Source organism: Pseudomyrmex gracilis, unplaced genomic scaffold (assembly GCF_002006095.1).
Source record: "Pseudomyrmex gracilis isolate BER0280 unplaced genomic scaffold, ASM200609v1 scaffold_803, whole genome shotgun sequence".
In the NCBI taxonomy this organism is placed as follows: Eukaryota; Metazoa; Arthropoda; class Insecta; order Hymenoptera; family Formicidae; genus Pseudomyrmex; species Pseudomyrmex gracilis.
This window is the reverse complement of record NW_018021387.1, coordinates 4,579-15,153: the sequence shown is the minus strand read 5'-3', so window position 1 is coordinate 15,153 and position 10,575 is coordinate 4,579. Positions and strand designations below refer to the sequence as shown.

General features: G+C 39.9%; 2 pseudogenes; both read right to left on the bottom strand.

The window, feature by feature from the left end:
- Positions 1–844, bottom strand: part of LOC109861509 — a 16,284-nt pseudogene extending 15,440 nt beyond the window's left edge.
- A 1,960-nt stretch (positions 845–2,804) lies between these two features.
- The window catches only part of LOC109861508, an 8,119-nt pseudogene continuing 348 nt past the window's right edge, over positions 2,805–10,575 (bottom strand).

Below are 10,575 nucleotides of genomic sequence, written 5' to 3'. Positions count from 1 at the left end.
GTCAATAGAGTATCACCCGATCCGAACAACAATTGTGGTTCGTTACTTAAATATCATATTAAACGGGTGACCCACTCAATTTGGGCCATACTAAAACAAATTTTCCCTGATTGAGTTTTACAACCCTAAAAATGAAAACAAAATTAAAAACTGAACAACCTTTCAACGCACAATGCAAAACAGGGCTTTATGCACCTTGTTGCGAATCTCGAAATAAACTTAAATTATTTGCTGGACTGCTTGTTCTTTCGGACGCTTTTGCATCCTGTTTTAAGTATTCACCCCGTCGATGCTGCTCTGCGCTTTCTAGTCCCTGTTTTTTTTTCAGGCAAGCGACGACGTTGGAGTTCTTCCCTTTCTGCCAAAAGCCGTTCGAAATTATGGAGTCGCGCTGCCGCTGTGGAGACGGCCGCGTCAAACTGCCGGTCCAACTCAGAATCAACCGATTCCCTTAAAAGTTGGACGACCTCAACTCCACTTCCCCAAGTCTTCGGTCGCACAGTTCCGTTACCGTCACGCGTCGAGTTTGTTTCGAGTGCTTACTGCACGACGCTGTCGATACTCGCCCGCTGCTGCTCGCACCGTTAATTGTTTTGATGCGCGCAACTATTCAGATTGTACGATGCGACTGTCAATCCGTACAATTGATTCGTATAGCATTACGATCGATCGATCTTTGTGGAAAGCATTGTAATAAACATATGTTTACATTTAAAGATACAATACAGATAAGAGCGATAAAAAACACACCTACATTGTCGTTCAACTCACCTTGATTGGAACAGGCAATTGTAACGACTATACAGTGTTCATTTTCTCTGGAAATCACGTATAACACCGTCATTGTGTTAAGTTCCTCCTATTTCTTTGTGAGTAATTCCCTTGTCGCGAGCGATTTTGGGTTTCTACACAAAATTAGCGGTAACTCTCATTTGATGGTCCGAAAACAAATTTCTCTTTTTATTTCTAGTAGCCGCGACCGATCGGGACGTAAGACAACGTGCATTTGTGGACATATATCAAAATATTGCTACTGTGGAAAGCGTCTACTCGCGAAACTTGTCGCGCCTTTGCAGCGACCGCAAAAAATCGCTAGTGTCGCTTCAGTGGATCAAAATCAGCCGACCAAAATTTACCAATACGTTCGTTGCGCAACCGTGTGTCCGCAAAGAAAAGTATACGAGCGATTTGCATTCTGAACGTATTTTCGTCGTTTTGGGACGAATTTAATACGCGACGTAACAACGGTTGCAACTGAAACTTAGCAAAAACGACGGCGGACACTTAGCAAAAACGTTCGTTCCGGTGAGCATCGAGTTCGATGGTAACGGCAATGCACGAGAAATTGAAATTGTCGCCAACAAACTCGCTCCGACAATTTCCAAACCGTGTACGGTTTGGAAATGTGCACGAAACGTTTATTCGACAAACGGTTGGGCAAATGTACAATTTGATCAAAGAAAATTTAGTAGTTGACGGAGCACTCATAATCATGCACCCGATCGAATACGCAAAGGTGAAGAGTCTCGCAACGATAAACGTGCCTGTTGTGCAACGAATTCCACATTGCCGCGTTGGATAAATTGTTTGCTTTGCGCAGTACAATTCTGCGACGGTGCTTAAACACCTCGACGACGTATTTGTTCACAAGAAACAAAACGCACTGGTACGTGCAAACTTTTGGTTGGTACTTATCCACTTTTCACGCAATGTTTCCGCGATGAATCAATAGCGCGTATCACAAAATTCGTGGTCAAAAAAACAAGTGTCGCCTTTGCTTCAAACGGTGGCGGTAGAATCAGTAAATAACGAATACTTTGCACAACATCGCACACTTGATATAAACAATTTTGCTTCGAAAAGCGCGTTGGGTTCAGTTTCGTTTGCTACTGTTCCCAATTCAACGATTTGCACAGATCCGGCAGATCGCTTGAACGCTCGACGATGCGCGCGGTACTAATACCAATGACTCGCGCAAGGATTTGCACAGAATCGACGAGGCGTGCGACAACGTACGCTACGTTGAATCATACCGTTTACCGCGCGGCGTTAACATCTACAAAAAGCATTGTCAAATCGCGATACAACGCGACGCGTGGCGTTCCAATTGGCAAAACCTACGACGCGGCGCGTGGCGTTGTACCCGACAAAACGTACAACGCGGAAACATTGATCTCAATCGATCAATCGTGACGAGAGCAATCCAAGCACGAGAGAAACTAACACGCCCTGTTTCGAACCGTATTCGACGTTGGTTTGTTAAAGAACAAATACGATAATGCGATTTAGACCGATATCCGCGTTCAACATCTTGTCGACCAGGTGCTGCAATACGGCTATTTATTTTTGTATATGCAAATAATGTTGGCGCTTGTAGCAAGCGATTCGAAGTTTGCATGGGACGTCGCTGGTTCGGTAACGATTGAAACATTGGGTTACGCTTTACGATGGTAGGACAACAAAGCAGCAACCGCTCAGCGTTGTTATGAACAAACAATAACGGACAAACTGAACGGTTGCGCAGAACCGCAACGTTTAGTATATGCAAATGCATATACGTTCTATACGATCGAGCGTACACGGAAATTCTCCAATTGTGCGACGACGTCGTAACACGTAACAACGAAGTGGACACGCGCAACGAACAAACGACGCAACGACAACGACGACAAATTGTTTGCGTACGCGGTGCTACTGTTGGCTCACAGCGGCACGAGACTGTCGGACATAACAAGCCTTGGCCGAATGCAATTGAAACAATAGTTTTGACGTGAAACGTGCGCTATATTCGTGCACAAAACGTCTCAAATAGAACTATGTAAACTACACTTAATTGACGCGACCGAATTGCTGTCGTTCGCGACTCGTTTGCCCTCGTTTGCTTTGTGGTGCGACGACAAGTCTGTGAGTATTCCGTTCAATGGGACGTCAAAGCGCGCAACGTTCATTTGCGTGTACTCCTTAACAACTAGGACGTCGAAACCGAAGGATTGTACTTTCACGCGTTTCGACGAATGTTTGCCGTACGCCGTGTCGTAAACGTCACACCCGTGATAGAGCTGCGCGAAACGATAAACCATGCGTCGCGCGTGCAAACAAACAGTTACATAAACACGTACCTGTAATTGTTTGTTTGCGCGCACATCAATCCCGTAAGCCCGAACTTGCGTTAATCACGAGACGAGCGTCGTTGTTGCGACTGTTGTTCAACGCATCAAACAAATACGTTGCGTTTAGCAGTTATTTAACAAACCATTTGATCCGTGGAACTACCATCTTAATCCGTCAAACGATCATCTTAGTCCAACGAACAAATGTTTTGGTACCGACGCGTCAACGAACGATCATTTAGGTTGCAACGGCGACGATTGTTACGATACAGATTAGATATATTTGGCGGTACAATACTTAAGCTCACTGCGTGTAGCTTGCGGCGATTGGTTTCATTCGGATCAGATCGACACACCGGAATCTTTGAACATGGATTGATCGACAAACCCTTCTTTGAGGCGTCGACCGACTCATTGTTCGTCACAGCATCATCGAGCAACAAAACGTTCGCCACCCCCTTCGGTTTTTTGTCATGTCTCCGTTAACGTGCGAGTTCCGTCGGAATCGATAAATGTTAGACAAAACAACCGTCGTCGTTCGCGAATCGAGCGCGCAAACAGACATCCGATGTCGCGGTCGCGCGAAAAGTTGTAGATTTGGTGCGCCAAGTGCCATTTCGCGTTGACGACCGCGCTAAGTTACATTTGACATAGTGATACCCTCGCCGCAGGAGTACAAGCGCAAGAAAAAATTTATGGTTATAACACACCTAGATTTGACGAGACACCTGAATGATTTTACCATATGCTTTCCACGATTCAAGCGTCAAAGATCCGGTGGACGAAACGACAAAGCTATTGTTAATTACAACAATGCAATGCGACACAAAATTCCGATCGACAACGTTACGCTTCTGCAAATAGTTGTCGTATACAATGTGTTGCCGTTGCACAACAACGACGCCGCGCGACAAAAGCTCAACAGCAATTTGTACAATCAGTTTTACGATATAATGTATAGCCCGCGCGTTTAATCGGACTGTTGTCCAAAAAAAAGAACGGCGCAAGTGTAAAGTTTAAACTGATGGAATTTATTGTTCACCGTTTGTATCCGAACGAGTACTGTCCGCGAAGGAATGCGACGCCGTTGACACGAATTGCATCGATTAACCAAATCTTTTGTAATACGTGAAAGCGCGAGTAAACGCCAGTATCATTTGTGCTATATCAAACATTAGTTAACTAATGTCACTATACAGAACAATGATGCATCGAGGGCACCAAAAGAAACGTATATTTGATATAACGCAGTGTTGATTCATTGTCCTTTTTTGCATTTGGTACCAAAGGGACAAGGTTTACGATTTGCACATTCAAACGTACGACTTCGAATCGTCGGCAAATGCGATCGACGAAGAGTATCTCTCGCTCAGTTGTAAATTCGAAACAAATTGTCGATTTTTTGTTTGTTTAAAGCAAACGGAGCTAGCGTCACATCGGACCTTTTACCCACGAGCAACGGTAAAAATAAAAAGACAAAAATAAGCAACTTTGTTTAAAGCGCGATACGTCGGATCGCGTGTATCTAACAATTTTAAAAATCCACCCAACCGCGATTACGCAACACGCGTTGTTCGACATTGACTACAGACGCGATTGCGCGGATTCCGAACTCAATTTGGTAAGTGCATTGTCGAAGCAACCGGAAGAACCGCCAAAATTTGCGTTTGACTCGGTGTACCACAATTGAGCGGACTACACCAATCGCCCGAATCGCGTCGATCTATCGAAACGCACCGATCGCGCAATTTGTCTCAATTGTTTGAATTGAATCAATCGCGCGTCAATTTGCGACAACTACGATAATTATTTAAACACCGACGTCGGTGGTTTGTTTGGTCACAATGCGACAAAACGTTCCGAAACGACAATGTCTCAACGGACGCGTTGAACGACGAGCATTGAGACGTTCTGCTAACGTGCGACGTGGAGCTATTGGGCGCCACTCGCGCGGAAGTGTCGCTACTACCGTACAAATACGCTAGTGTGTTTATGTTGATAACGGTGCAACAAAAGCTTCCCGTGATCGATTCGTTTACTGAGAGAGGCGGTATATTGAAGAACATTTCGCAATTGAGCAAGAGCTATTTGTACTATCTGACTACTTACTCGTTAAAAAAACACATTTTGCGGTTACAATCAACTCGTGCCGTATATGCGTGAAAACGCGATACGCTTCCCGCGTCACCACGTTTGTGCATTATTCGGTTTCGACGAAACGCGCAATCACAACCTTGTACGGTTCCGACCCAACGACAACAAATGCACGTATTGGTTGGACGAACGCGTGCTTTGACGTATCGTTCAACTTTGATTATATTAAAATACGATCCGTGTATTCACAACAGTAGCGTTGTAATTGTATCGCAAATATACATCAACAAATCAAACAAAAGCAACGATTCCATACACGTGTCGCCGTATAATCTCGGCAACCTAAACGCCGATTTTGTCGGAGACGTGTACACGTGCATGATTGTACGCGGAATCGAATCGTTGCTCAAATTGCAAGCGTGCATGTTTCGAACGTTTCTGTTCGGCGATCAGTTGCACTCCACGTGCTCCCAAACAATAACTTATTACTTATTCTCGCGCCTAATGTGCGACACGTTGTCGCAGCGCGTTCGTCGTTTGTCGAACAGCGTAACGGTACGTTCGGTACAACGTAGCGTAGAGTGGACAACTTCCATTGCGGTAAAACTATTGTTTTTTCGCAACCTCACTTATGACCGATCCATGGAAGCTCTGTGTCGCGCGATGCGCACATTCGGTCCTTAGATGCGAGTTTACAAACGCGCGTCAATACGTCGCTACGCTACTTGCGTCAAAATTCAAACGCGGAATGAACGTAGACGTCTGGATCGACGAATCCAAATGGAATCGCGAGTAACTCGATGATATGATATGCATGGCAGCAACTACTGATCTAGGTAAAAGATGCGGCGATTGCGCGGTGCTTAACAGCAATTTGTACAATCGGTTTTACGTCATAATGTGTAGCGCGCGCGTTTAATCGGACGGTCGTCTACAGAGAGAAAGCGTAGCGATCGTAACGTTTAAACTGTTGGAATTTTTTGTTCAACGGTAACCAAAAGAAACATAAACTTGATGTAAGGCAATGTTGATTTATTGTTCCTTTGTAGCATTTGCCAGCGAGAGAACAATGTTTACGATTTGCAAATTTATATGGGGTTTTCCTTACATATCCTAGTTTTTTTAAATTGTGGTTGTTCTCGTCCTCTTCAACGATGCTTTGCTTCTTCTCTACTTTGCGCGTCATCTTCTACATAATCTTGGGAAAAGTTTTCGCGCCTTTTTCACTTTCAAAGTCCTTCCAAGTCTCCAGCACAACACGCGACTCTCGATGTCGCCGCTGTTTTTTGACGCGTTGTTTTCGCGCTCCAAAACCTGGCCAGAGCGATGTTGTCGGGACTGTTTTCCAGCTGCGAGTTCAGCAAGTCGAACTTGGCGTAAACGATCCAGACCTTGACGTGCAACGTGCGTTCAATTAGACGCGTGAACAGCTGACGAGCGTTTTCGTCGTGCCTTGAGCGATTTCAAAGTCAATGTTCTATCTCCACAGAAGTCCCGGCATGTTAGATCGCGGCCGCGCAACGGCAAATTCGTAAATTGCGCGGGCGCAATCGATCTCTTTCAAACGCGTTTCCAGCTCGGTAAATTGCATCACCGTAGCGCAATTCTCCGAAACAAACTCGAAAAACTTCACATACAACTTGCGACATTGATCGAAACTCCACAAACTGCATTTTCAGATCAATGTAACTTTGATAGAGCTTGTTTGTCGGACAGATGCCCAGTGCCAGATCCAACGATTTTTTGGTTTTGCGAAGTTCTTTTGTCGGATCTCGACAACGTACGCGTAAGATAACTAGATCTTGGAAAAAGTGAAACGTTTGAGCGGTATAAGTTTCAGGCACACTTTGTACACCTCACGGCAACGTTCGATGTCTTTCGTTTCCAGTTTCTCAAAGATGGCATGCTTGATCCGAAAGTAAATGTACCTATGCCAGCATTGTTTTTTCTTGGTGGACGAAACTTTAGCGATCGCTTGTTCGTACGTCTTGTGAATTACATTGGGTTTCCTTACAAGATAATCGAACCACATGTCGTAGGTAGACGAATTCTACTTCACTTTCTGCTCGTATTGATGATTCTGCTTGCTGATCACGTTTTCGATTCCCAAGCAATCGCCGTACTTTTTTTTGTAATTTGTATAAACCTTGTATAAGTTTTGTAAATTTCTTGACTGCTTCTTTTGACAGATGTTCCAAAGCGTACTTGTAAATGATACGCGCGCAAACGTGTTTTTGTTGATTTTTCTCAATCTTGGCAAAAGCCGGAAACAACTTCTCGTCCTGACTTTCGTCTTTGTAAAAAGTTTACCGCTTGTTCGTAAACGTCGCGCGCGCCTCTGATAAATCCGTAAAATTTCTCCGTACTTTATTTACTGCTTTATCGGGATGTACCATAATAAAGCGCTCGTAAATTTGTCGGGCGCGATCAATCTTTTTGTCGCAGCACAAATTTCATATTCGTCTGTCAGGCCTCTATTCGTCCGGTTCTCATTTCATTCATTGCTCGATCACTTGACGCGTACAGGCAATGTTTTCCAGAGATTCTTACATGTACGTATATTTGTACCAAAATTGATTTGCTTGTGGCAGCAACGTAACCGCACGATCCCACAGATTCCTGCCGTAATTGACCTGCTTGTTGCGCATCTCCATCTCCATGTATTTGAGACACACAAAGATATATTTCGATAATCTACCTCCAGCGCTCGCTCGTAAATAGATTTTGCCCGCTGAATTTGTTTCTGACTTTCATCTCATTGTGCGTACTGTATCCAGTTAGACACGATCATACGATTTTTGCGTATGACATCTTCGAACGCTTTGCGATTTTAATGTTGATAATTAGCAAGTTTGTGAGGGTCCAAGATCTTCTGCTTTGAAGGTGAAGGCAGAATTTCCAAGTCCCATTCTTTTGCTTCACGAAGCAGCTGCACGGCGGTGATCTTTTTTCCCGCGGGCGCTTAGTTTTTCATCTTTGCCACCTTGAGCATCTTCTGTGATTTCTCCGTTTCTGTGTGAGATTTTTACAGTATATTTTGTGGCACTTTGTGTTGATTTCTATGCAATATGAAAAAAATAAAATGAAATAAATACTACTATTTTTGAATTTTTTTCTTGGTAAAAAAAATTCTATCCGCGACACGTACACGTCTCAATTAGAAAAATATCAGAATATTTAGATTTGATATAAAACCTCGAATTGATTTTTTCGATATTTAGTCAAAAATTTGTTAAAAAATATCAAATTTCAAAAACTTATAATTAAGAAACCCTTACAAAATACTAACGTTTACTAAGAGTTTTCAACTTAAAAATCAATTTATTTTTTAATATCATTATCCTATTATTATTACTTTTTACATTAATATTAACAACGATATTATCCAGCATACTCCGAATTTGATTTATTATAGAAATTAATACTTTCATATTTATCACTTACATACTCATAATACTTAAAGAAAAAAAGTACTTTTACCTATTTTGTAATCTACTTTCTATCATCCTTAATTATATTGTTTGCTATAATTATCAACCCAGTAATTTTACATTCGAGACATTCAATATTAATATTTTCTTTAAGTTTAAAAGATTGAATCACCTCTTTCCATTTATGATTAACTTTTTTATCCAAATTTCTACACTGGCAGGCAATTGCACGTTTACTAACTTTTTAGAAATTGCATCTATTTAATATTTTTTATCTTACAGAAAGTACAAAACCAATTTTTATATTCTTAATATTACCAATATATTCTATATATTCTTAAATATTACAATAATTGTTTTTCCGGTTTCTCTAATCAACATTAAAAAAATAAAAATCTTAATTACAGATTGTTTCAGCAGTAAAACAAGATAAATTATTATACTTATTTAAGTAAAACATCAAATATGATTTATATACTGTTTTACTTCCTCTACCATTTTACTTATAATTAAGTCAATTTTGAATAAACCTAAAATCTTGCTCGAATTTTTCACCGCAGTATCAAAAACTAATTTTATATTTGCATTAATAATAATAAACTCATCAAAAATGCCACCAGTTTGTTTTTTTATCTTCAAATACTTTACAATTTACATTATTATTGAAGATTTAAACATGATGATATTAATAATCTTTCTCTTATTTAATTTCTTGTTAATAACATTTATCCACATTAAAATAATTTTATGATCCATATTTGTAAAAAACTTTAAATCTAAATTTACACAAAAAAATCAGGTTTTGATTTAAATAATTCTGCCTTTATTATTTTACCATTATTTACGCCCTTAATTATAATACTTTAAAATTTTTACCTTAGTAGTAAACTATAAGTTTTCCAAGTTTACGAAATAATTATTTTATAAATCTTAAACATTTTACTCACAACTGATATCTTTAAATTTGCAAATTAAAAATTTTACTATAAAATATACAATGATTATTAACTAAAATTATATTCATAAATTAAATACCCTTACATTTCTGTAGTATTAAAAAAGAGTATTTCTTAAATAAATTTACAATTTATTACTTAAATCAGACATAGCACTCTAATTTTTATAATTAACTTTACTACCAATATATTAAATTTACTATAAATATTTAATGAACAAATGTGACTATATGTAACGAATCATAAATATAATGGAATTCTTTACTTTATATTTGCCATATAAGCTGGTATGATTGAGTCATTAATAAGAATAAGTATTTGACGTAAGCTTGGATTATGCGGAGCAATCCATTTACAATGATCACCTTTATACTGTTATTGTAACAGAACACGCATTTAATATAATTTTTTTTATAGTTGTGCTATTTATAAGTAGAGGATTTTGTAATTTCCTTGTCCTTTTAATGATTATGTCAGCAGACATAGCTTATTCACGAATAAATAACTTAGAATTTTGACTTCCATTTCCATCTATAATAATTCTTACTTTAAAAAGATTTATTAGCTCCGGTGTTGGAACTGGTTGAACAGGATACCCTCTTCTCTCTTCAAATATAGTCCACAGAGGTTCGTCAGTAGATTTAACAATATTTCTCCACTCATTGCAAGAATTTCTTCAATTATGGGAGTTATTACTTTATCTCTACAATTATTAATATAACTCAAAAACATTTTTCTGTAGACAAAACTCCTTTAATAGTCTGACTTATCTTAATTACAGCTATTCTGCTTGTTTTATCACTTGCTAGATGGTGCAATCACCATAGTCTCAACAGATCAATAACACAGCCACACAAAAAAAAAATTTCTTTGGCCTGGGGATCAGACCATGTTTATTATATGTTTTTGGGGTCGCTGAATCCGAATCCGAGGTCCATTAAACCCTATCGGGTCGGGGTTCCGCCATAACCTCAAAAAACACCA